The following is a 27,387-nucleotide window of genomic DNA, read 5'->3' as shown; positions in this document are numbered from 1 at the left end:
AGGCCCCTCACCAGCTTCGTCGCCCTTCTCTGCACCCGCTCAAGCACCTCGAGGTCCTTCTTGTAGCGAGGGGCCCAAAACTGAACACAGTACTCGAGGTGCGGCCTCACCAGAGCTGAGTACAGGGGGACGATCACCTCCCTAGCCCTGCTGGTCACGCTGTTAGACTCCACAATCTCTCTGGGCAACATGTTGCAGTGCTCTGTCTCCCTCACAGTAAAGAAGTGCCCTCCCACTTCTGTTTGAGACCAGGCAGTTCTCAAACAGAAAAGTATTGAATACTAAAGCATTTCAGAGAAAATAGATAGTAAAGCAGTAAGAATTCCAATTACATGGCCAGTTTACTAGCTAGGCATTTGTTTTCCTTCTGGTGCCCTACAGTACTTCAGGTCTTTATACAGGACCATGTGTTTCAGTCACACCTTAATTCCTGCCAATTTCCAGACAGAAGTCATTTCCTTTTCTAGATCACACTTTTATTTTAATACAAAAATAAGAACTTTGAATGAAGTCTTAGACTTTGTGAACTGTTTCATCAGTGAAGGCAGGAGAGGTGAAACTTCAAAAAAATAAAACCACCACATAACCTGCTTTGTTTTAGCACTGGGGAATTGGATTAATTACTCCCTGGGGCTTCTTGGCTCCTTCAGGGAGCATCCTTCAGACTAACTTTCAGAGCCAAGATTATACTGTAATCTCTAATAAACCCATAAAGATAATATGGTATTTACACAATTAAGTGTAGTCTTTGAATATTTTATGATGCAGAGTACCGAATCCATCGGACATATTAAGAACAGCAAGCTGTCCCCAGTTAGTTCAAATTGATTTTGTCAAATGCCTTGTTAATTTAGATACCCCAAATATTAGTTCATCATCTCTGTGCATGAACAGAGATTTACTACTAAGGTAAAAATGAAGTTTTTCACATTATTTATATTTTCATTATTAATTAAAGTGCTGTCAAGAAGCCTACCCATTTCGTGGAAAATGAATTTAAAAAATGCACTGATTTTTAAAATTGACCTTTGTGCTCTATCTTATCTTTAATATCTTAAAGTAACATTTTTAAAGGGGTTTCACTTTGATCAGCTCTTTTTAATTAACTTTAGAAATGTGAGTGTTTTACAATATAGTCTATATCTTTTTCTTTTTTTATTATTTAGCTATTAACACTTACATTTTACCTTCAACAGCCCATTATCAGATTTCTATCAAGTCAGGTTTTGGTATATCTAGCAAGCAGTTAACCTCTTACCCCACACCCTCCTGTAACTGTGATTATGATGAATGAGTGGTTAGTTCTAAGCAATTCTGTTTTATGTCAATAAATGAATCAAACAGCCATTGGTATGTGTGCATTAGGAAGACAGCGAGAAAATGAAGCTGTCTGTGGGCACTTTATAACCCCTACCCTTTTAAGTAATACGATTCAAAAAGTTAATGCTCACATCAACTGTTAGCATTCCCCATCCACACCACAGAATAAGAAATCCTTTGTGTCATTTACGAAGAATAAGAAATACCCTGTATAATTTACCACTCAGTGTGGCTGGAACAAAGTTTTCTTTACAGGTTTTCTAAGATCTAACTGTTAAGTGACCTAAGGCTTTGGTTTTCTGACAAACTATCATTTCTTCCAATAATATTCTGTAAACGCCAATCACTTGCAGAAAACCTCTAGGACTCTGTCCAGGTATGGACTTGTACAAATACTTAGCTTCTATGTTCTTATTTCAGCTTGTTAGCACAAATATTTCCTAACAGATTCCTCTCACTCTAGATTGCATGCAACTTGAATGGCATATTACATTCTTGCAAAAATAGATGTGTTTAGATGAGGATTTCCATTTTTTGCTTAGTGATTTTGCAAAGGTTTTTTTAGACGGCAGATGTATCTCATGCAGCACACGTATGGAGCAGCAAAGGAACGAGGAGATCCTCACATTCAAAGCATGACAATGCTGCATTTCCAGCAGCAGCTTCTTTAAATGGTTAAACTTAATCAAAAAGTAGGCAAAGACCACACATCCCTGTGCAGTACGTCAGAAGCTGGTTGGATGGCTCTCGCCCCCTCAGTGGTGTCCTTATTTTAGCAGTTCTAAAGGCTCTGATAAGCATGACAGCACGATAAACCCTTTGGATTTATGTGAATGCAAATTGTTATGTTGTATGTTTTCTCTTGTGCATGCATTCCATTATTTGTAAGAAACTGAACAAAGTTTCTGTTCTATGTTAAAAATCAAAATAGTAGTCTGGGTATGCTATTTGCTTATTATAAGAAAATCTGGCTAAATTGAATACAATGCATATTGCTTCCACAACATGAGCATATTGTATACCTATTCTTTTTTTTTTTTTTTTTTTTTTTTACTTACTACAAAGAAACAGTCTGTCCAGTCAATAAAGCAACAGCCAAAATAACATCTGCTGCACTTAGAAGGTAAATGGGAACTCAGATAGGAACGTGCTGCCATGTATCAGGCACTCCTTCCACTAAGAGAAGTCCCTGGATGACCTACCACAACCACACAGCTTTGGAAAAAAACATACAGGGAGTCCATGAGACATCCCATCTAGAAGCAAAGGTGGGAGGGGCATGAGAGTCTTAGAAACTGAAAACAAAATAAAATTTGTGGTAGTTTTGCTTGGACTTCTGTCCTGTTCTCACAAAAAATGAGAAGTTTATTCCAGTCACCTCTGTCCTTCAGTCCTTTTTTCTTACACCTTCTGCTCTTCAGGTGAAACTACATAGCATTGGAAGGATGCAAGTATGCTCCCATTTGACCCACACTGGCAAATGTGCTTGGGCATCCAGGCAGACAGCATTACTCAAATGTAAAGAAGTGTCCTTCTCCTTTCCATTTTGTTTCTACACAACTGACTATCTCTTTAAAATGTCTAAAACGTGTATTTTATACAGAAGCTTTTTCAGACTAGAAAAATCTTCAATGCAGTTGTCTTGCTTTTGTATTTATTTATACCTTATGTTATATACTGGAACTTTGTATATTAGAAAATTTGTGTGCTGCTGTACTGTAGGCATTGCATAAAATCAGTAAGATAGTTTCCCACTATAGCAGATTTTATATTCGCCATTTGTAAAATAATCCCAGGAAAACAAAGCTTCAAATTGCTGAGAGGCTACTTCATGGTATGACCACATCATTTTACATTGTTATGTCACAAACATTAGCTGGAAAGCAGACAGAAGAGGAAAAAGACCTCTGGTACCTCCACCAGCACACTGAGACAGAGCACCTCTGGACGTTGCAGCAAAGAGAGCTTCCAGCAAGGCACCACTTTGTTTCCTTAATAGGAATTTTGAATGAGTTCTGTCCATAAAGAGGTGATACTCTGATACACACCTCCTTGACCAAAATGAACAACTAGATATTAAGAAGAGAAAAATTGAGTCCACCATATTGCTCAGCCAGCAAGTATAGACACAGTATTCTCCCAAATAAACTGGACTTCAGAATAACATCAGATATTACCAATTAAACCTGTAAAGCTAAATAGTGCCAAAGCCACACCCCTTCATTTGCCCCAAATAAGCTATGCCTTCTTTCACTTTATCATGTAAATAGTCACAAATTAGTAGGCTTTTTTTATTATTATTTTTATCCTTATCTAAACTGTTACAAAAACAAAGCACGACTCTATTTGGTCAGATGCTCCATGCTGTAACTGAACACAGTCCCTAAGTTTTAAATAGAACCATTCCAAGTAAACCAACCATAAAAATTGCCTTAAAAATAAAATTGAGGAAAAACATTAAGTACTGAGTTTGAATCAAAAAGTACCTTCTGACCACGTGCTATCAGATGAAGTGCTTGAAAAGATTGTTTACCTACTTACACCACCAGCTTTTTTATGTTATGATGTGTGTGCTTGTGCATGCCCCTTAAGCGTTTCTATTTTTGTTGTTAAACCTTTCCAAAAAATGCTGCTGTTTGTTTTTAAAGTGATTTGATTTTAGTTCCAAATCCAATGATATTATTTTCACCATATTTTCAACGCAGGCTTTTCATTGAAGAGCAGTTCTAGCAAGACACTGAAGTTTTATGGGCTTTACCACAATTCATTTCAGAGTTTTTCCCCCGCTTTGTCACTGTTTTCACTTTTCACACAAGTCACAATAAAATATTTGCACACAAACTGAACTGCTAATAAAGAGGTACATACATGTACAACTGCTGATCTACAAGTAGACTTCATTTTACATGCAGTTATTAGAGGATATTTATTTTACCTTCTGTAACTTTAAATAACCATTGCAGTTTACTACTGGACAAACCTACTTCAGAAGGACAGTTAAATAAATTAAACCCACATTCTTGAAAAAAGTAACCTTCAGTTAGGACAATTACTCTGTGGGCATAACACAAAAGCACAAATGTCACATTTTCCATGAAATTTACTTTTGTATGAATCATCAATCCTGTTTTCTCCTGAACAAAAGTAGCCAAATATGACAACAAAAAAAGTTGTCTGAACTGGATGATCCAAGTAATTACATGTTACAGCAGAATGCATTTATGACAAAACTTTCAAAAATTTGAGGAAAAAGTTATTATAGCCCCTGGTTGAAATAGCTTTGGTATAGACCTATAGCACTATTTTGCTGATCTTGCTGTATTCCTTTATAAAAAATACGAAGTTTCGAAAATCAATCTTCCTAGTGTCAACTTACACTCCTTCCCTTTGGAGTATAGATCAAATAAATACACTGCAAAAACACACCCAAGTTCTACAGTGCAACATTGAAAATGGTATACACTTCTCATTAGCATTTTTAAAGTGCTGCTTTAAATTGAATCTTCTCAAAACTCTTTATATATGCAAACCTTTTGTCTTCCACACCAACCCCCAAAGCTCCCATCTTATCATCTCCTTAGGGCCTTTTTGTTCGTCCTCAAGTTCTGATCCTGTTCTCCTCAGCTTCCAGAGTCGCCTCACATGAATAAGTATTTGCAGAAATCAAGCCTTTAAATTGAAAGAAACTTGAAATAACAGCATGCCCTACTAGTCTACAGAGCACAGTGAAAATTTATGACACTATACTTACTCCTGTTGCTGAATACTACGAGTCTGTATCTGCTGAACTGATGTATATTACGTAAAGAATATTTTCCACTTTGGAGAGGTACAATATACACGATTTAAGAAGATCTAAACCTTTATTAATGTAGAATGTATACTTCAATCCTGTTTTCATTATGTGAGGAGACACTGGGCTGTATCACTTAGTTGTACATCCTACATTTTATTTTCAACTTATGTGAATGTAGGATGTGTATGTTCCCAGATATACAGTGCTAAATACCAAAATAAAACTTTTAATCAAAGAACACAATCAGTCAGCTGTAGTATTAGCTTCTCCAGATATTCCTGTTAATATGATTCTGTTCTAATTTGCAGAGAATACCTATAAAGGACTAGACTGTAGTTCATTTCATAGTCATTTTGTACAGTCATTTACTTGTCCTCTCTGGTAAGCCTGCTGAACTGTGTTCCAGCTCTAATGGTCACGATATGTAAGGTGCCTTAACTGTATTAACTTTTTTTCTGCAAAAGCCAGTGTACAGTTGTGTGATAACAATAGTCCATATTTTGCATCATAGTTTAACTACATATTTGGTTAACCTAAACACAAACATTGTTTTCAAAGTACATTTTATGTCAATTTTTGTCCTGTTCTCACCAGAGAACATTGCCACTGTTAACCAAGACAGGCTAGACTCAGATCACAAGTCCATAGAAAACTATTAGTGTGCATCCAAAGGAGGGTGAAATCCTCCTTTGGATGGTGGGTCAAAGATGGTGAAGGGTTTAGAGTGGAAGACATATGAGGAGCAGCTGAGGTCACTCAGATTGCTTAGCCCAGAGAAGACCAGACTGAGGGGAGGCCTCATGGTGGCCTGCAGCTTCCTCACAAGGGGAGCGGAGGGGCAGGCGCTGAGCTCTGCTCTCTGGGGACAGCAACAGGACCCGAGGGAATGGCATGGAGCTGGGACAGGGGAGGGTCAGGCTGGGGGTTAGGAAAATGGTCTGCACCCAGAGGGTGGTCGGGCACTGGGGCAGGCTGCCCAGGGACGTGGTCACAGCACTGAGCCTGCCAGAGCTCAAGAAGAGATTGGACAAAAGCTCTCAGACGCGTGATCTGATTTTTGGGTGATTGTGTGAAGCCAGGAGTTGGACTTGATGATCTTTGTGGGTCCCTTACAACTTGGGATATTCTGGTTTCTATAATACAATTACTAAAGCACTTCATAAGTTTATTCTACCACATGTATTAAACAATACTTACAACTTCTCATCCAATTAGCTTGGTACACACAATGACATTCACTGTGAATCTACAATAGTATTTATTCCACTGCTTTGACAAGAAAGCACACTCAATACTGAGGTATAAATAGGTATTATTTGTATTGACTGATATATTACTGCTTCTATTTATAGATGAGAAAAAATGAGGCACAGAAAACTGAAGTGATAACTTGAAGAAAACATGAAGTGGCAAAGCGTGGAAAAGTTACAGCAAACGCCTCACTATTGATTCAGTAATCACCCCATAACCTTACACTGCCATCTCAAAATAGCTTTTCAAAGGTAATACTTTTTTAAAATTTGTTCATTTTATTTGATAACAATATTTTCTTTAAATACGACTGACAACATTCATTAAAAAGATGCAGATGTCTACTGACCTGTAAGTGAAGGAAACTGCAAATATAATAGCAAAACCATGTATGAAAATGAACATTTGTAAAGAGGAAGGGTTAGTACAAATTGAATGCATTTCCATATTGAGAGGAGAAACAGCCATATTTTTCCCTGATGAATGTAGTTCTGTGAACATCTTTTTCCACAAATGATTGAATAAATATTTATTCATAAACTATATTTGTGACTTAAGAGAACAGGCTGCATAGATTGGTTTCATTTATACTACATCATACAAGAGGTATTGCAATAATTTATATCATGCCAAGTCTAAGTCCCATTAGATTTTCCTTATTATACTTGACTGAAGCTGAAGACTATCCAAAACAGCAATTCTGAAAGCTTTCTATTCGTTGTGTAAATAAGTGTCTTACTCCCACATCCTCTCCTCTAACCTTCCCTTTCTCAAAGCATTTATGTAGAGGCCTAGTCCCGTTTGTTCTGTTTGAACTTGGGCATATGCTGAAACATATTCTTGGGCCATGGCCTAAATGACTACACTCTCAGTCATTTTGCTGCAATCATAAAGGTCAGCTTTCTCCAGGGTAAATACAGATACATTCCCAGTTCAACAGATACTGGTTGTCCTAGCAGTTCCTCCATTAACCCATGTAATATTTCCTCTAAAAGTCCTGTCAGTCTTGAATCACTGCCCCAATTCACTACCAGAAACAATTTTAATCACAACAGGAAGATGCACTGACACTGTAAGCAACAGTCATAACTAATGTGTTGCTGTAAGCAACACTGTTCTCTCGTTATCATCATAAAAAAAAAAAAAAGACAAACAGGAATATGCACTGTTAATTTAAGTATCTGTAAGCCCCTGCGAACAGCTGAATTAAGTTGGTAGCAAAAAACTACAAAAAGTGTGTAAGTAGCTGGGTATGTTATTAATGAATGAAGAATCTAAATTTCTGATATTACGATGGCATTTTAAAATAGTTTCCACCCTTTGCATGAAAACAGTATTATAAAGACACACACAATAGGAAAATTAATCAATAAATACTTACAAATACGCAAAAAAATCAGCCCCAGCTCCCAGAAATCACTGGTAAGTTGCTTTTGAATTCATGAAACTGACCTGAAAAATTAAATGGAAAAAAAGAAGTTAAAAGAAAGCAGAGAACTGATAAATTTTACTTTTTTATTACTATTGAATAGTTGTGATTTTTAACTATGAACTAAATAAAGCAGTACACAAGACTGTTGTCACTATTTCAGCCAAGTAATTTACACAGAATTTGTTTCCAGGAAGCCAATACCAAGAGAAACAATTATTTCATTGTTCTACATCTCACACCATAGCAACCAGTCCATTACAGCTTCTACAAACTGTCATAAATGCAAGCATGGTTATCTTTTAATAAGGAAAATAGCTTTGAGGCTTTTTTTTTGGTTGGTTGGTGTTTTTTGTTGTTGTTTTACATGTTACAGAACATTCATTACTTTTAAAAAGTATTTTGTTAGCAGCATTTTGCAGCTCAAGTGGTTTAAATTGTTACTGTTTAGGTATGTTTAACTGGAACCCCTCTGAGGCAAAATTCATACAAAAAGACAGACTGACAATTTTGTTCTCCTATGGTCTAGATCCTGGTTAGAAGCTGAGTCTAAGTACAATGCGTTCACTATAAGGCATGATTAAATCCAACATTCTTTTTCCTGCATACCCCTCAGTTCTAGCTGGAAAGGTAACAGATGCAACTCAAACCCACAGAGCTTGCCTTATAAAATTCTTTAACTAGCACAATGACTCACTTTATGCCTCTAAATATCCATGGTTTCCTCTCTCCAGAACCCCCATGCATTAGAAGGTAGTTCAGTAGTTTATTTTTATTGTTTGGTCTACATACAGCACATTTTTAGTTCTTAGGAAAACAAAGAAACTTTGTTGCAGAGCCCTTGTTTTCCTTCCAAAATGTGAGGATGGATATGGGTAACATTAAACTGAAAATAGTAATGGAGCCTGGGCAACTAGTTTAGGTCAAAACCTTTTTGTTCTCCAGGAGCTATCTGATTAATTTGCAGTTCATAAAACAGTGGGTGTAAGCTTAGTTTAAAAACATGTAACTATATTTAAGATGAAATCATCGTTTTTGTTAGCCTCCAGTAATCTTTAAGAAACACCTTCCCACAACATTTCTGTATCCTAAAGTGCACCAGCCAGTACTGTGCATTGCCTAGAGACAAGGAGAGAATACCAAACTTATCTTGATGTAGAATATCCTCCTTATTTAATACACCCACCCTGAAGTGCATATTATTCATTCCAACCAAGCCCTCCCCCATCCCAAAAGTACACATTTAATTGTGTCTTCTCTCCTGTAATACCAACAGAAAGTCAACAAATCTCATTTGCTGTATCAATGCTGTGTTATTATATATTTTAAAAGCAAGCCTGAATCTCATTATCAGCTGATTTATGCCATTAGTGTGCTTTGGAGCCACCAATTAAACAAGGACAGTGGTTCATAAGGTCACAGTTAATTAATCTGAAAGAGTATAAATACACTTTAATGCACACCACCTCATGTAGAGAATTTAGGAACAAAGCACCAAACCTTTATTCTGGGCAAGCAATTAGGGGGAAAGGTTAAATATACAAAATTTAAAATTTAGCTGTAGCGTTCTGTTAATCTATCAGGAAGAACTTCAGCTTGGTTTAAGAAAAAAAAAAAAAAAAAAGGCAGAATATTATGTACGTGAAGCCCTGATTCTTAAAGCAACAACGTGAATACGACAGACAGCACAGGGCTAACCATGCCTGATGACTGTGAGTAAATTAGGGCTTTTTGCTCAGATAACACCTAGGAACTGGGAATCAGCTGTGGACTTAGCCAATATGCAGCTGGTCAGGGTGGGAAAACAAAAACCCAACCCCAAACAGCATTCTTCTCAAAATAGACTCATCTGAGCTAGACCGTTGTATTTAGTAAATCATACAGAACTATCAAAAATGACTTTTCTTTCAACCACATTTCCTTGGTAAACGTAATAAAATAGTGCATTTTGTATAGCGCATTCAAAAGAAATCAAGTAAGAGTTCAGTAAAAAGAGTATTCTGCCAGCACAACCAGAATGTAAGGAAAATTATGGAAACACTGATTGATTGGAAACAGTTACTTACAGTGAAAACTCAAGTATGAGATACTTAAGGTTTATAGGGAGGAAAATGACACCTGTTTTTTACTACCTTGACTCACTTTACCTTGCACAGTTCCTGGCTCAAAAGACAGACAATATAGCTAAAACAGACATTCACACACAAACCCTCATGACCTAATTAGACGAAATACTTTTTCTTCTTTTTTTTTTTTTTTTTTTTAATATCTGCAGTTCTATACTCTATGAATGAACCTTGTATCATTCAGTTCTTATTTCAGATTTCCAATTTTGTGCTTTTTTTGTTTTTAACTTACTAAATAACTAACTCTTTCCTTTTTCATATAAAAAGCTCTCTGTCCATCAAACATTAACACCATAAAATTTCTATCAGTTATATTCTACACAACTTGTGTAATTAAATATAAATGTATGCTATAAGTAAGATAAACCAATGCCTATTATACAGGTCAGCAGCTGTGCCATGTAGATTTTTGCACCTGTCCCTGCAATCAATAAAAGACTCACACCATGCTTTTAAAGGTGTCTGGGAGGCCAGCTCCCACTGACGTTGAGAAGAAAGACCTACCCCGTTCGGAAGCCTAGCTCTTGTTCTATTAGCTTAAACCACTTTTATATTCACTTTTGATGTCTGAAGCTGAGCTCCAAGCAACTACACAAGTAAAGAGTTGCTGCAGAAATATATACAAGAACAAAGTTTTCTTTAAAATATTCTGCTGATTCAATTGGTACAAGTCTCACCAGAAACTTTCCTCAGCTATTTTGCAGTCAGAATGCTCTCAAAACATCCTCAGTACCTGCAATTTCCGCAGCTATTTTAGATGCTTGTTTGGAAAGTTTCTGGCATCCTTATCATCCTTATCTCCTAGTCCCACTATGAAAGGAGAAAAACAAAGCTGTAAGAACAGCCTATGCAATGATTTCAGGCACCTTTTGCTTGTCTTGCAAATGCATATTGAGATCAAGAGAACCCTAGACATAAAACAGTTTAGGAACATCAGTAGGTGACCACAGGATCTTGGGTGCTCTAACTGTTATGAACCAAAGAAAATTCCACAAATAGCAGAATTTATTTATTTATGCAGTAATTTATAAAATAGTCTTCTATCCTCCTAAACAGTCAGCTCTAATAATTCCAAGAGATTTCAGTTTGCACAATAAAAGATTTTACCACCGTTGAACAGCAGAAAAAAAATGTTCATTCTATAAAATCTTTCATTAAAATTTTCTGATTCTTCTAAGATACAGCTTCTACAGGTAGTCTGTATTTTCTGTGCACAGTCAAAAGTGAACGAAGCCGGCAAGTAAAAAATGGAAGCAGTTATTTAGTAAAAAGCATGGCATCATGTTATATCATTTGAGAATGTGGCCTATCATTGTGGGCTGCTAGGACTAAAATACGTACCGTTCAACAACAGTTAAAAAACTATTTTCAGAATTATAGTATGATGGGAAATGAGAAGAAGGAATAATACGGAAATGAAGTTATACATTTAGGGCCTGAATCACATCTCAATTTCACACCCTGAATGTGCAAAATTCCACAATCAAAACAACATTAATGACCTGCAAGCCACAATCATAGAAATGAAGGGGCAGAAGGTTGATTATGATGAGATCCTTTGAGTTCGATTTCTAAAAATTTTACTTAATTGAGGTAAAGGGCACAGTTTCAAGATGATTCCTTGAAGAATGGTTTACTGGCACACAGAAAATTCTTCATACACAACCATTTTGAAACAAGAAAGTAAACACAGTAATTAACCACTATAGATGAGACTTTCTACAGAAGACAAGGGAATTCCTTTTTTTTTTTTTTTTTTTGGTTATTTCTCTTCAATGGGAAAAAGTGAAAAGGGGGCTGTATACCTACTACTTCTCATTTTATAATGGTCTGCAATGATCCTCATTTCAATTTTTGCACCCTGCAACAGAGATCACAGCCAAATGGTCTATCAAAAGAGGAATCAGAGCACACCACCTGTTACACCACTGGTCACTTTAAAACTTGTTGCATCATAGCGAGGTAAGAAGAACGTGGTGCACACGAGGTAAACACTCATCTCCAGACCTCTCGACTCAGCCACTTCTTTGCCACAGATTTTCTGCACAACCTTCAGCAGAGGAGTTTCTCTGTACTTCGTATTCCCTTATTCATAAAAAGGAACTACTACTTCTTCCTTCCATAACAGCGATACTCTACTATTCTATGTATCAGAAGCCATGATGTTGTTATTACAGAAATGAGACTCAAAGGAATACCTAAAATAGGATGCAACTCCGCAGAGCTCTGCAGGGAGATGTGAGCTCACTGCCCACACTGGGAGACGACTGGCCACAAACCCACTCTAATCCAGTTTAGCTATGGTTAGCACTTACGTAAACTACATGACTTCCAGTTTAGAGCAACCTCACATCTGCCTACAAAAAGCGTGTCAACATACGCATACAATAGATGGTGCTTCTGTAAACTACCTCTTAAAAAAAGGAACCCCACCGCCACTTTTGCCAAACCCCACAGTGTGGTTCACAAGACAGTCGTTCCACTGTCTCTCCCAGGAGGGTATTACCCGGTAGTGGCACGTGATCTTGCAGCATCCTATTATACAACTAGCTGCAAGCACTCCTTATGGGCTCTTCTGTCAAGGCACACGCATTTGTGAAGTGTGCGCTGTCTTCACCAGGCAGCTCATGAAGATTTCTCTGCTGTGTGCCTGCGTATCTATAAAGCATGCAGTCACTACAGGGCCTGAGCACAGAATACAAAATCAAGGTCTGTTGGCTCTATCGTTTTGTAGCTTGGCATCGAGTTACGATTAAAAAAGGAATTAAAAAAAGCACCATACGTGTCCAACAACTAATTTCAATGCATTGTTATAAATGCCACTAAAATCATACTTGAAAATAGCAAAAATGTCTAATTCATTCCGCAGATGAAAGAAATACCTAAATATGTATTTCTCCTTTCACATACAAGGAAGGAGGCTAGCATTCCAGATCTGATAAGCTCTGCACTCATACTTTCAAGCAGATAAGAACCACAAGACATATACCACACTACTTGGAAGGCTGAAGGGAGAGGAGGAACTCCGGTTATAACTCATGGATTAGAGACAGCAAAAGCCTCCACAGTGGCCTGGGGTAGGCTGCGAAGCACTGCTGGCTGCCTGCTGCCACATCAAGGGACTCGGATTTCCTGGCAGTGCCTGCACCAGCCCACTGCCACTCACATGATGTAGCTATGACACAAAACCCAATTCTGAGCTTCTTGTGAGCCACATGCCATTTTAATACCTGCAGGCAGGGTCGTTCCTAATCAATATGATTGAATTCATGACAACAGAGAAAGCTTTCAAAACTGGTATGTTTCTGTAGTGTTTGTATGTATAGATCTGTGCACTGAGGTAACACAAGGCAAATTAAGCCCAGGATGAAAAGTTACAGCATTACAAGCCCTGAGAAATGTGACTGGTATTACCAGAAACACTTCCAGTGTGTGAGACTGCTAGAAAGACATACCAAATCCAGAGTTTTACAGCAAACTTGAACTGCACTTGGGAGGTTACTCTCTACACCTAGAGTCATCAGTGTGCAGAGGACATGGCTTTGAGACAGCACCCAGGGTCACCCTTTGGAGATTCACATTTGTGACAGCCGTGGAAATCAAACACGTGAAAGCCGTAACTGCAGCTCTGGCATTGACCTGTATTGTAACATTAAGCAAATTTTTGCTCTTTTCTCTCTCTGTGCCCCAAATGTACTTTCTCTGTTTGGAACGATAGCTTTTTAATCTCTTCATATGTGCTTACAGGGACTTGCAACAGTAACGGAGCCTCAGGGCACTACTGTAATATAATCCCAAATGAGTTTTCTGGATACAACTTTAACACAAAATAATAACAATGTTTTCCTTTATTATATAATATTATCATTGTGTAATATTGCATTATATGAGAAGAAAATGTACACCAGGAGCTGTTATCATACCACGCTGGCATATTTTGAAATTTAATTCAATTTAAAAAAAAAATGAATTAAAATTAACAATACCTTTAGTAGGTTTTAGTTCACTTTATCTTTTGACTACAAAATATACTGTCAGGTTCCCTGCTATTTCATATTCAGAACCATGTTTAAAGAAAGTTTACTGAAGAATTGTCTTACTTTGTCTAAAAAAAGGGTACATTCTTACAACTCAGCTGTATGACAGAAAAAGACAGTATACATAGTATAAAATGTTACTCTAACCTGTATTTAGCATGCAGTTAAGTCTTTTTAATGAACTTCACAAGAGCTGAATTGGGCTAAATTGAAATTCAATTACACAAAAGAATGGAATCTCATTGATTTGCCTCTACTTCAAATCAACTATCTATGTTTACAGGTAGATATTCATTTTACTGGCACATTTATATACTAATATCTTCAATCGGTGACTTTGTCTAAGCAAATAAATTCTCTCTTTGGAAACAAAAATAAAAAGTTCTGTGACTGTGTCTTCCTTGCTAGACAAAGCATAGAGAATTATGCACATGTGCGATCAGTTAAATAATAAAGGAGGCTTCAGTTCCTTGCCTACTCCTGCTCCAGGTATGAAGCTGTGGTACACAACACAATACAAACAGGGTTTAGGACAAGTCTTCAGCAGGCTGGACTTTGACTCAAACACTATGAAATTGTACTCGTGCTACATTTACCAGATTCAAGATCTTTGGCACAATTTTGGATAGTGTGGTACGCATAACAAAGCTTGTAATAGTAACAAGAAACCTCTTAAACAGGAAACTGAAGCCGTCAAGCAAAGAGATATTTGGGGGGTGGGCACAGGCAAGTGTTAATTGGGAAAGCCCAATTTTATCATTATTTCCAAGAGCTACAAATAGTAAAAACAGCTGACATGACTGACATATTAGAGATATCAATAATAATGCAAATAATAGTGCATGGGTACATATTTAATCATCTAAAATTCCAGCACAAACATAGCATGTAGCAATCAGATGGGAAAATTCCCTTGAAAACTGGAGATTCAGCCTGTCACAACTGATACACACATACACAACACCAAAGCAACAACGCACCCTTACCTTCAGCAAAATGTAAGGCAAGTAGGTTGTGAGCCAAACACCAGGACCTAAGCCAGCTGTACTCAAAGTCATGCTTTTTTTTTTTTCTGACAAATATATTTTGTATCCTTATAATAAAAATGTGCCATTTGCTACAACATAGTTAGAAGGCAATTCTCCAGGTGTGCAGCACAGAGTAACACCAGCAAAGAAATGCTTTTGTCCTCTGCCCAAGGCACCCTTCTATTTGTGATTTTTTACAATAATCTGTCTTGAAGACAAATAATTCTCACCTACTGGACAAAGAAATCCCATGTGAAAAAAATGAACAAGTTGATGTTACCTCAAAATAAAAACTTCTTAGACTCCCTTCAGTCTTCCTAAAGCTGGACTACTTAGTTGGTTTAAAAAAAAAAATCAAGCAAGCAAAAAATCATGCTTGAGTATGGAAAGATTACACCTTGAAACAGAGATCTGCCTTCAGTGGTAAGGCTCAGTTTACAAGAATTCAAGCTTTGGAGACTTAACCAGATGAAGCCTTAGTTTCTACTGAATTTCACCTATGATACCACTGTTAAAATCATATTTGTTCCTGTTACCTATCATCTAAAGATTTTGATTTCCTTTTTTTTTTTTTTTTTCTCTCTCTCTTCTGTGCTATTTACCTCTGCAAGATATTTTAAAAAGCAGAATTGAAGCATCTTCCCATGCACAACAACCTTTGTAGGCAATACAGCCCGTCAAATGATACAACCACTCTTATCACTAATTTATGTTAAGTCCAGTTGGGGGTAACAGTCAAGCAGGTTAAAATGCTGAAGTGCTACAGAAATATCAGTCTATACAGACCAGTTATATGTTCTTAGCCTGTTTTTTGTTTTTTTTTATAATGCATATAGAGATCACATATTAGTAAACTCTTGATCTTGGAGCCAGAGGTGCCCTGCACTTTAGGACAAGTTGTCCTGAACTACAACTGTAAAGTCAGGTTTGGGGGATGGGCTCTGTTTTTCACAGGCTGAAAATTATTTGGGCAATAATTTCCTAGCCTCCTTAGGTAATCATATAAAAACATATCTCCAGGCACTTACAAGCATTGCTCAATATCTATGAGCCTCAGGCTATCTGCACCTGTCCTCAGCATGATACTGACAGGCAGCAATGAAAAGCTGATGGCTAGAGGGGTGGCTACTAGGTGCTTTGCATATGATATCTCAGAAATGTAAGAGGAATACTGATTTTAAACACACACGCAGTCACACTCAAAAAAAATGGCATTAATCTGGATAGAAAACCTAAAAGTTTCAGCAAATTAACTCATCAGCCTGACATGTCTCATTATAAGATCTTATCACTATTTGACTAAACAAGAGAAAATGAAGGAGGAAAGAAAAATATATAGGGAAAAAAACTTGAGTTTCTTTAAAAAGAAAGTTCTTTAGGAAGAACTTCAGATATCTTTCTGCCTTGTGCTAAATGAAGCAGCTATTTCTGTGGAATTTTAGGGTGTTGTTTTCTCCGTTTTCTTTTTAACAAACACTAGAATGAACATTACAGCAACATCCATCAGAAATCATTAGAGCACAAGTTGTAACTACTCCCAGGCAACTATAAAGTATGTAGGTTTTTCTTTTTTTTTTTTTTTTGTATTTTTTTTCTGATTTTTCTATTATACTCTACGTAGGCATACTTCACTTCTTTGAGCTAGAAATATCGCTTTTTCCAGGTGACCCTGCCCTCTTTTTCTGGCGTATGTACCCTTTGGAATGCAGTGCAGAATTAACTACTTGTGTATAAGAAGAAAACTTTGGGGAAAAACAAGAAGAGAAAAATGGTTTTAAATTCTAGTCAATTACGCTCTCAAGAATTCAAAACTTATTAATAAAAGTTTTTTCTCACTTGAAAAAGTTTTTAAATCCTTATTCTGTTATGTCTTCATTTAAGAGACTAAGATATTAGTTATGGCTCTAATGATTACATTTATAACTTCATTATTATTTTACTGCTAACTACTCCTTGCTTCCAAATAACTTTATCCTTCACTTCGCTTCCAACTCATTCCTTTAAGGTGGTACTGCAGCCATGTTCAAGACCACATTGTTCTCAGTGCTACACATATAGCCCTAATGGATCTTAAGAGTATGCAGTTATACGAGGATATGCGTTTTGAAAATACTGACATACACACACATGACTAATATCAGAAGAATATATTGGGTACCTATACGGCTTTTCCAGGCAAAATTTTAAAGTACAGTACAAGAAAATAAATATTTAAGATTACTATAGCTGAGTGATATTTTCCTCTGTCAAAAGGGCCATCAAAGTTTGTAAAACAATCAAGTCATAATTTGAAGATCTTAGAGGAAGATCGAGCAACTCACACTTCTAATACTGACACCCTGTACTGGAGTAATTTGTGCAATTAAGCAACACCTTAATCCCAAGTCGCCTCTCAAAAATCTAGGAATAAGATTCTACTCAGTAAGATCAGGGAAAGTTGAATCCCAGTCTATGCCATGCAGATCTTTGGAGAAAAAAGTAAAGATACTATTAGAACATTTTAAAAGTCATAAGCATAAAAAAAAAATACATTACTCTGTCAGATGAATCCTCTCTGTAAGCATGCTGACTCCGATTTTAAGATGAACTAATCACAAGTTGCTTAAGTGCATGTACAAGAATTAAGAGATAATTATATAAAAAAATGTACAAAGTGGCTCAATGCCAACAAGACAGTCTCCCATCAATCATGCATGATACTTTTCTTGATACTTCTCCCTACCTGGAGAAACAGCTGTGCTCTGTAGCAAGTCCCAACAATCTTTAAAACCTCATTCCCACAGACACAGTAAGAGGGTCTGAAAACATGACCTGCTAGAGCTAGGTCCCTAGGTCCCCGTTTTGTTCCCTGCTATATCTCTGCATATGAAGCAGGATTCTCACATTTTATAAAACTCAAATTTCACAGGGAAAGGAAGGAAAGGAAGGAAAGGAAGGAAAGGAAGGAAAGGAAGGAAAGGAAGGAAAGGAAGGAAAGGAAGGAAAGGAAGGAAAGGAAGGAAAGGAAGGAAAGGAAGGAAAGGAAGGAAAGGAAGGAAAGGAAGGAAAGGAAGGAAAGGAAGGAAAGGAAGGAAAGGAAGGAAAGGAAGGAAAGGAAGGAAAAGAAATCTCCATTGTGGTTACATGACCTAACAAACTGGATTCTTTCCCACAGTTGTACCAGCCCAATCCTGCAGAAGTCACAGAACTTGATGATGTTGGATGATGGCTGTCCTTGTCTAAACTATGCCTCATATAAGATGTATTTCAAAAAACTGACCATATTACTGCACTACAAAATACAGTAAAACTTTCATTGATTTCTATGACAATAACTACTAGAGTTTCAGGCAAGTGTAATACTGTCCTTGTGTAAAGGCTGGAAGAAAATACTACCCAAGATTCTTTAACATCACTAGGATTTAGCAAATACATCACACAAATGAAAGAAAAAAAATTACAGAACACCTCATTCAAATACATACAAAGTCCTCTGTGATTATAGCACACAAATGACTGGTATGCTGTTATTAGGGTCTGGCTGGAATATATTAAAAGTCCAATGTTAACTTTGCAGAAACAAATCAATCAATGCTTCAAACTTGCGTGGACTTACTTTATGAGAGCAAGTTATGTGGTGGGAGTTACAAAATGTGCTGTCTCTGTGACTTACTATTTAATTTTTTAATTTCTCTTTTCTCTAAATGTTGCCTGCCCAAATTCTTTTGATGTGAAAATCGTCTAAAAGAGCAAACCACTATTCAGCCATCTCAGACTGTCGTCACTATACATTTAAACCCCAAATGCAGAAAATATTCATACTGCAAGAGAATGATGGACAACAGAGTTATACATTAACAGCACCCTGTAGAAAGTTGAGCATGCTTGGAAAATATGAAACTACTAAAACAAAAACAATACTGTTCATAATATTTTTTTTTCACTTTGGAAACATGATTTGGCACCCTTTCAATTAGGCTCAAATACTCTAAGTTTCAGATATTCCTACAAAGAAGCTCTTTTTTTATGTAAGCTCTGTATTTCTATGTAAGGAAATAGATTGCTCTTTCTTTTCGGTGTCTGAAAATACCTTGTCCGCTTGAATACAAAGTGTGCTGCTCAAGAGGCCAGTAATTAAGCATTTTGAGTTTGCCATCCATTAAAACTTGGGGATCCCACCCAAAGAGTTTCATCATCAGAACCATCTGGTGTTCTTTCTGCACAATTACCAAAATATAGAACATATTTTGACTTGGCACTTGCATTTGGTAGACACTTTACTCATTTTATAAGTGACAAGACTGCATCTTGCCAATGCATGGCCTCAAAAAGAAATTTCAACACACCACACTCTGACTTCCATCCTAGTGAGTTCTGCCAGTAGAGAAAGAAGGAACATCTCTACCTCCACCAATGTCCTCACTTGCAGGACAAAACACCACTTAGTGGCTTCGTTACTTTGCTCTCTCTGTATGTCGATGATTCAGACCATTATCTAATAGGTAGGGTAAAGCGAATTGCCTTCATCCGAGACTCAATTTATTTTAAGATGTCTGGCTTTGAAATTAAACTAATGATCCACCAGAAATTAAACTGTTAGAAGTAAAAGGAACCAACTCCATTGTACAACAATGCTCTGAAGGACAATATCAAGAATATTTTGCCTCAGACTCTACCACTACATTTCTTTTACAGTGCCTACAAATACAGTAATAATACGATCACAGCTATAAATGCAGGGAAGTCTGAAAAGCAAGCAGATATGGTGAGAACATGGACTATGCTTGAATGACACCAGGCTCCTTTTGGGCTCATGACTTTTAAGATCCACATGAAAGAAAACATGGTGAGAACACTGAACATAATTCCAGGAGCATCAGCAAGTTGCTTTTGCAGATTGCTTCTAATTAACTTATTTTGCTAATTCTGTCAGTAAGATTTGTGGCAAAAGGTGAAAAATACATGCAGCAATGTTACCCTAAGACTTCTCAGGACAGTACAGAGGGCAAGAAAATAAAAAGCAAAGAGCCTATTTGAAGTGATGATTAATAATTCTCAAATCTAGATATTTCCATTACCTTTGGGAACTCTGAGATTAGGACATTTAATGACCCTTGTAAACAAACATACCATATTCAAGGACACAAAATGATGCAAACCTATGGGACTATTATTCTCCAAGGAATGTAGTTTATGTAGTAACCTGAGGGGGAAAAAAAAAACTTGTTTCTCTGAAAGACTTCTGCTTATTAAACATACATAGTATCTGTTTGGTTAGTATTCAAACAGAATCTGCAATTAGTGAAAATATGTGGGAGAAAACAAAAAGTGAAACAACAACAACATCAGAAAACAGAAGTTCCACACCAAACGAGCTCCTGCACTCCATATGGTACAGGAACATTTCAAGCTCCACAAGTACTGTATAAAACAGAAAACAGAGATCTTAAAATCAAAATGATCCAACCAGGACATGGATTTTCACAAATATAAATTCAAGTGGCCCAGTGACAGAATAACAGACTGGGTAACAGTGGACATAGAGAACTGAAAGAAATATATATAAAATTAGTAAGAAAGTTATATTAAAAATGGAATAGAAACTAAACAAGCTTTCATTACAAATAACTTTGCAAGGTTAGTTGCTCAACAAAAATCATTCTGAAGAAATAAGCCTAATGAAATTATATTAATAAGATATAAAGAAGAGATGGAGAAAATATGTAATCACACCAAAATTTATCTGCACAATAATAAATGGCAGCAAAACTAATGAAAGTGAGAAATTAGAAACCGTCATTTGGGTGCACATGAAGAATTGCAACACGTTCATCCTTATAAGACAGGCCGTCAGACAGACTAAATGTAATATATGAGCAAGAAAATAAAGATTTGACTACACAGAGTGTCATTCTCATTGGGTGACACTCCAAAGAGTATATATCTCATCTGTTGGCAAAAAACAAACTGCACATTACATCCTTATTTTTATACAGAATCTCAGAGCAGATTTCCCAACATCAGAAATCTAACAAACAAATATGGCTCGTTTATTTCCCACAGTTTGTTGGTGGTGTGTTTTTTTTTCCTTTATTTTTATCATGGCTAACAATACCATAACAAATAGCATATTGCTATCTAATTATATTGTGATGTTTTTTGAGCATCAGCATGACTTTCTTCTCTGCCATTAAGTGAAAAGAAGGAAAATATTTACACGATAATCAGTTTAACATCACCTTACAAAAGCATAACGGGGGGTTGCTTTTATTTCAATTAGTGCCACCACAGTGACATGTAACAATGACAATGTGATGATTTACAACATCACCAAAAGGAATAATTGAATCAAAATGTATAAAAATTAAAAGAGAAATGATTCAACTCCCACCTTAGAATCCTGAGCGTTTGCTATAACTACAGAAAATCTTTCACAGGGAAAGATGACAGTGCTTTTGGGCTGAGGAATTTATGCATGTATTTTGGTTTAAATTTCACAGCATCTAGAAAAGGCCAGACACAATGGAGCAGATTCATTAATGCGTTACATCAGTTTTATTACACAATAACTTCACAGGAACAGCGGAGTCTCATCTGCTATGAGACAAAGATTTAGGTCTTATGTCTACATTAAAAACATTCAACCAACTCCAACTCATTTAAAAAAAAAAAAATGTAACACTTTTTTTTTTTTTCTTTTTCCAATAAAACTAGTAGTTCGCCATTTATAAAGTGATATGTTTTGACACATTTTTGCTGCAAACTCTGTACAAACAATGAAAACAGACAGCAGTAGACCTAAATGGTTCTAGCACACTGAGTTGCCAGCTCTGGAAAACAGGTTTTGCATGGCGGATATGCTAGGTGTGAGCCCAGTGCATGGCAGCTCCTACAGTTTTGCTCTAATGAAAGTGAGGAGAAGCTGGTGGACTTAAACAGGGCAAGATGTACACATCGATACATCTTGCTGGCCCTATTTCTGCCTACCCAAATGGGACCAGGGCATGGCACAGATCTCCCAAGTTCTCCCAGTGTACAAATATATGCATTTCTATATGCTTTGGCCTTCACTACTGTGAGGCTGAAACTAGAATCAGCCTGGAAATAGCTGCAGTCCGCTTTTCACTGAAATATGATTTTGTTGTCACATCTTGCCCTAGTTATATATGTGTAATGTTATTCTTGTCTCATCCAAAATACCTGCATCACTTTTTTTTTTTTTTTTTGGTTCAGGATGCATTTTGCCTTCAGCTGCAAACCAGGAGATCCCCAGAAGCTGTGGTCATTGCACACTGGCCTACCAGCAAAAATAGAACTCACGCTTCAAGTTAATCATAGCCTATGTATCAGCATACTTTTATAGAAACACAGTTTGTGTTGTGATTTAAGAATTGAAAATTAATCATATGTAAAATTAGGCCACTCAAGAAATAACTGCCCAGCAAGTTGGAATTAGAGCTGTATATGAACCATTCAACGCTTGCATCATTGAGCTGGAAAAGCTCGGTAAGCCAGCGAGGCTTAGGTACAGAAGCTGACACTCCAGAAGTGTCTACAGTCCCATCTTTAACTAATGAAGATGATAATATGATGTAACGACAAGGAACAGGGAAGGAGCAAAGAAGAAACAGGGAAGAAAGGATAAGGAAAGAAATCCTTAAGAGAATAGCCAAAAAGGGTAATTTTTTCCAGGGTCTGGTCAAAAACTATTCTGTTCTATTTAATTCTGAATGCACTCGAGGATCCTCTTTGTTTAATAATTAACTATAATATAAAATTAAGATAAGTGAGAACACCTGTCTGGCTACACAACATCTGTATTGAACTAAAAATGCTATTTTCACTAAACTCAATGTAGCTATTTTCCTGGAATTTATAACTGCAAGCCAGTCACATGGTAAATTAACCTAGAGCTAGCCATGTAAGACTTAGCAAATTATTGTGTCACACATCTTTTGGCTTCAGCAGTTTTTACTTTTTTTTTTAAGCTATTGTCAGAATTAACCTTTCATTGTTTCTTTTGAAAAACTGAGGATATAAAAGCTAAGCTATGTCTTCTATGACACATGAACTACTTTTGGAGATATTATTTTAGTTAAGACACTACATAACTTTAAATTATAAAACATGTTTTCATGAACTCATACACATATATCTACATTCACAGCTAGCCAAATACTGCTAATGGAGAGATATTCAAGAAAAATGAGAACACAACCACTTACCTTTCTCCAACTTACAAAATACCAAGGGAATCTATAAGCTCAGTCTTCCCCTCAACCTTTTTTTTTGAAAACCAAACCTGCCACCAACATATTTTTGGCCAGACTAATGTGTGCATAACTGCCTTTTGATTTTCAGATACTGTTTTTAATACAGAACAAATACGACAGGATGAACAGAAGTCTGTTCCTGTTGAAAGGAGGAAGACAATGCCCTGAAGCAGGAACAGAGGAAATACTGAATATGAAAAAGATGGCCAAAACCTTCCAGGAAAAGAAAGCACACAACTGTACCCAATTGCAGGAGGTATTTAAAAATATGTAAAGTAAATCGTCTCTTAAAGTAGCCACTCACTTTTCAAGACCCCAGATAGAGATGACCCTAATTTTCCCAAAGATGTTGCTGAAAACTGGTTTTACAGAGTCTGAAGTTTAACCCTAAGAGTGAAAGGACACAGAACTAATTTTGCATTGAAAATGTTGGCATTTCATATCTTCTGAGATACTGAAAATATACTGAACAAACTCTTTGAACTTGCAAGCTAGGTAATGGCTATAAGGAACAATCAGCCAATGACAAATCAAGTATGCAATTCTCACATAGCTTTAAAGGCAGGAAAATATAACCTATTCTAAAGAAAGCAAATACATATCTTTGCAGTGAATGAGATCAGAGAGAGAGAAGGACATAACTGACCCTAGAGGATACAGCTGGGTCACAGAAGAGCCCTAAGAAACAGCTACGGTAACATATCTGGCCAGTTTCAGACCCTATTCTTACTGGAAATCTGAGCTATCTAAATGCTGCGTGTATGCATCAGCTGTCTGTATGCCACACAGTTTGAGATGATCTGGAGGAGCAGCAGGGTTGGTATGGCCACAGACCTGAGTGCAAGCTGTCACTGAGGAGCTCCAGCTTTGGTGGCTACCAATGCCATACAACTTCTGTACAGGCTGCAATTGACAGTTAAGAGACACACCACAGTAGATCCCCTGGCTCTGCTCTTGCTGTGAATGGCACAGAAATGCATTTGCACAGTTCGTAGCAAGCCTACTCCCATTTGCAAGGCAAATCTGCAGGAGCATGGCTGTTGGGGAGAATGCAGGTGAAGAATTCAACTCTCCATCTTTAAATGTATTTAATTAGATGTGTGCAAATTAAGTACCTGGATAAACTACTCACCAAAAACAAGCTGCTTAAACACCAAGTCAATAGCCTGAGCTGTATGCAGAAGCAGATGAGTATTCACACATACCGAAGAACATACATCACACACATACATCAGAACTCCAGCTGATACTTTCACAAGCTCTCTCATGTTTTGCGTAGTCTTACCTATGCCTGTACCACAACTGCCTTTTAATGTATAATTTGTTAAAGACGTTTTAAATGCCCTTATTCAACACAGCACATCACCGTTACTCAACAAATAACCAGAAAAAAAATATTTTCACAGTGAAAGAATAGCAATATAAGCCCAGGTGACGGCTCAAATCAAAACACTGATCTTTACCTTTTCAGTACCAATAATGTGAAAGATTTAATTGCTGATAGCACTCACATACAACAGTTTTATTTTGAGACCTAAAGTAGGTAAAATTTCTCCACATAAAAACTTGCAAGCAGAACACTTGTGAATTACGAAGGTCCTTCCTTTTTAAACAAATTTAGAAAATGTAATCATCCTTCACAGGTGAGATATTCTGTTTATTCTATGGAGAATCATTTCAGTCTAAATTAAACTCTTCAAATGGTTTTGATGATTGCTGCAATAAGGACACAACAGGGAAAAGATCTGGGAAGAGTAACACGTGTTAGATGAATGGCTGGCAGAAATATTTCTAGTATATGAAAACCACTGTGGTATTTTTTTTAAACCAAGTATTACTATTATTTTGTTAAGCATAAAAACTAATTCTGCTTATCTTTCTTAAGTGAAAATGTCAATCTGCACACTCCTCTTTAGTTATCTTCAGCATGGACTGGGTGCTTCATAGATAAATTAAAGATACGGGTCTTTTCAGCATTTAAAAAGCCACTGCTGGTACAAAGACTTAGGGACCGACCGGACTGTCAGAAAACCCTGCCCATCCACCATTTAAAAACGAGGCTGCTTTTGGTGTCTTGGCCTAATAACCAAACAGAGAGCAGAGTATTTTCACTCTGGCTTGTCTGTTAAAAATTTCAGACAAAAGTCCTGACACAAATTGCTTAGAATCCAAGCAACTCAGAACCTAAAATAGATTTTGATAAGAAAAGCAGAGGAAAAAAAAAAAAAAAAAAAAAAAAAAAAAAGAAGAGGCTAAAAGCAGAGTATGAATCTCCAACTTTGTCTGTTTTTTCTGACCCTAACCTCAAACCTCACAGACAGAAAGAACATAACCAAATAGATACCCATCAAAAGCTTGTGGAAATGGTTGTTTCACATGCTCCCCTCTTCCAAGCTCTAACTTGTTTAACAGTGTGATTAAGAACACTACTGCTAGCAGTCATGGCAAAGAGCTAATATAAAGTCACACACATACACCATTACTGAAAAACAGGTGAAAGATACCTTACTGTAGATGTTGTTTTTTCTTTAATATGACATGGCTGCCAGTTCAACTACTTAAATTATCTCAACAACAAATATTTTTAAAAGAAGCCTCAGAAGAATAAATAGGACTACTGAAATCCTGCTGACTTAAAAACAGCTGTGTGAGGAGCCCTACAAACTGCCTTTTCAATCTTGAACTTGTTCATTGCACTGCTAATACTCTATTTCCAATGAATACTCTGTGATTCTCTGTATACTGCTCAAGGTAAACTGTAGTAAAACTGTGTTTGTTAAGTGTCTTCTTTAGGATTCATTTGCCTTTCTTAGTGACACTTGCTTTCCATAGCAATGTATCCCCTGGAGGCTTTCTTACACAGATGGAGTGGTCAACAAATGGGCTGAAGAGGGAAAAGACCAAAGCAGTCTCTACCTCCTCCCTGGATAAGGGTCCCACGGAGACTCTTTACAGAAGACGGTACAGCTCCAGGCTGCATCTTTTGCACCATTCAACCTCCTCTGTAATGAAGAAGTCTCACTGACACCAAAGCTTTCTTGCTAGTGTGGCTGAAACAGGCACGCTGACAGAGCTCAGATCCAGACATACAGGGTCTCTGTACAGTAATGCTCAGCCTGCTGCTGGTCCTGACAACTTTGCCAGATTTGTGGTTTACTGTACAGTGTGGTCCCTGCTCTCGTTATTCCAGTGACATAATGGGGAACACAAGGTATGAGCCAGCTGGCAGACTCCATGAGGAAACGCTGAACTGCAGCTTAGGGTCAGACCCCTAAGGCAAGAGAAGAAACCGAGGATGAAGACGTAGGACACTCACTGCTCTTGCCAGAGGGTCTGTCTGTCATATGGAACTTCTGGAAGACGAGGAGTCCAACCCACACAAGGGTCATAGGTCTAAGGTTACCACTCTACATAATTAGGTAATAAGAAGCTTATTACTTGCCTAATTGAGTACCTCATAATTAAGGATTTGTTCCAAAACCTGCTTAAGTCAATAGGAATCTTCTTATTGACATCAAAGGAGCTGTTGATCATTCCCTGCCTACTTAGTAAGACACCTCTCTCCCCATGTCATGACTTTGCAGTTGCCATCAGGAGGCACTCAACTTGACAGTCTCACCGCTCAGCCGCAACGGGGCTGGTGAGAGGACACTTTCATTTAAGAACATTTGACCCTGTTTTTTTAACTCCAGACGAGTGCTGATCTTCAGTACTGGGGACACCTACTTGGTCAGAAGATAAAGAATTCATTGACATACCTCAAGGAAAATGGCAGTACTGAGACGTCTTGGGTTAACTGGACAAGGAAGGCCCAGGTCTAAATTGGGTTGATCTACGCATGTCCCACAACATAGGCTGTTTGCACAGAATGTACAAAGATTTTCCAATCCAAAGGCAAGAGGTGAAGGAATGACAAATAATGTATTATACCTCTTAAAGGGAACTTTATGTACTTCCCTGACCATTAGGCAGAGTCACGTAATAATCATTTATACTGTATTTCAACAGTTACATATCTCTGCCTACATATTAATTCTGAAAGTGCATACTGTGTGGCCACACTGTAACTTGTCACTGAGAGACATTGTGGAAATCCCCCTTATTTCATGGATCATTGATCCAATGTGTAAATCCTTCTTAGCTTGCAA

The 27,387-nt window shown here is 37.2% G+C and overlaps 1 protein-coding gene across 4 annotated transcripts in view; it reads right to left on the bottom strand.

The window, feature by feature from the left end:
• SOX6 (SRY-box transcription factor 6) overlaps window positions 1-27,387 on the bottom strand; it is a 382,586-nt gene that overhangs the window by 319,583 nt on the left and 35,616 nt on the right. For all 4 annotated transcript variants that reach the window (XM_082762761.1, XM_082762760.1, XM_082762769.1 and 1 more), the window contains exon 2: window positions 7,749-7,819. The gene's annotated coding sequence lies outside the window, so the exon portion shown is untranslated. The remainder of the gene's footprint in view (window positions 1-7,748; window positions 7,820-27,387) is intronic.

The sequence above is a fragment of the Aythya marila genome, assembly GCF_965140915.1.
Source record: "Aythya marila genome assembly, chromosome: 5".
Classification (NCBI taxonomy): Eukaryota; Metazoa; Chordata; class Aves; order Anseriformes; family Anatidae; genus Aythya; species Aythya marila.
The sequence above is the reverse complement of the archived record's forward strand: the minus strand, read 5'-3'. Positions and strand labels throughout refer to the sequence as shown.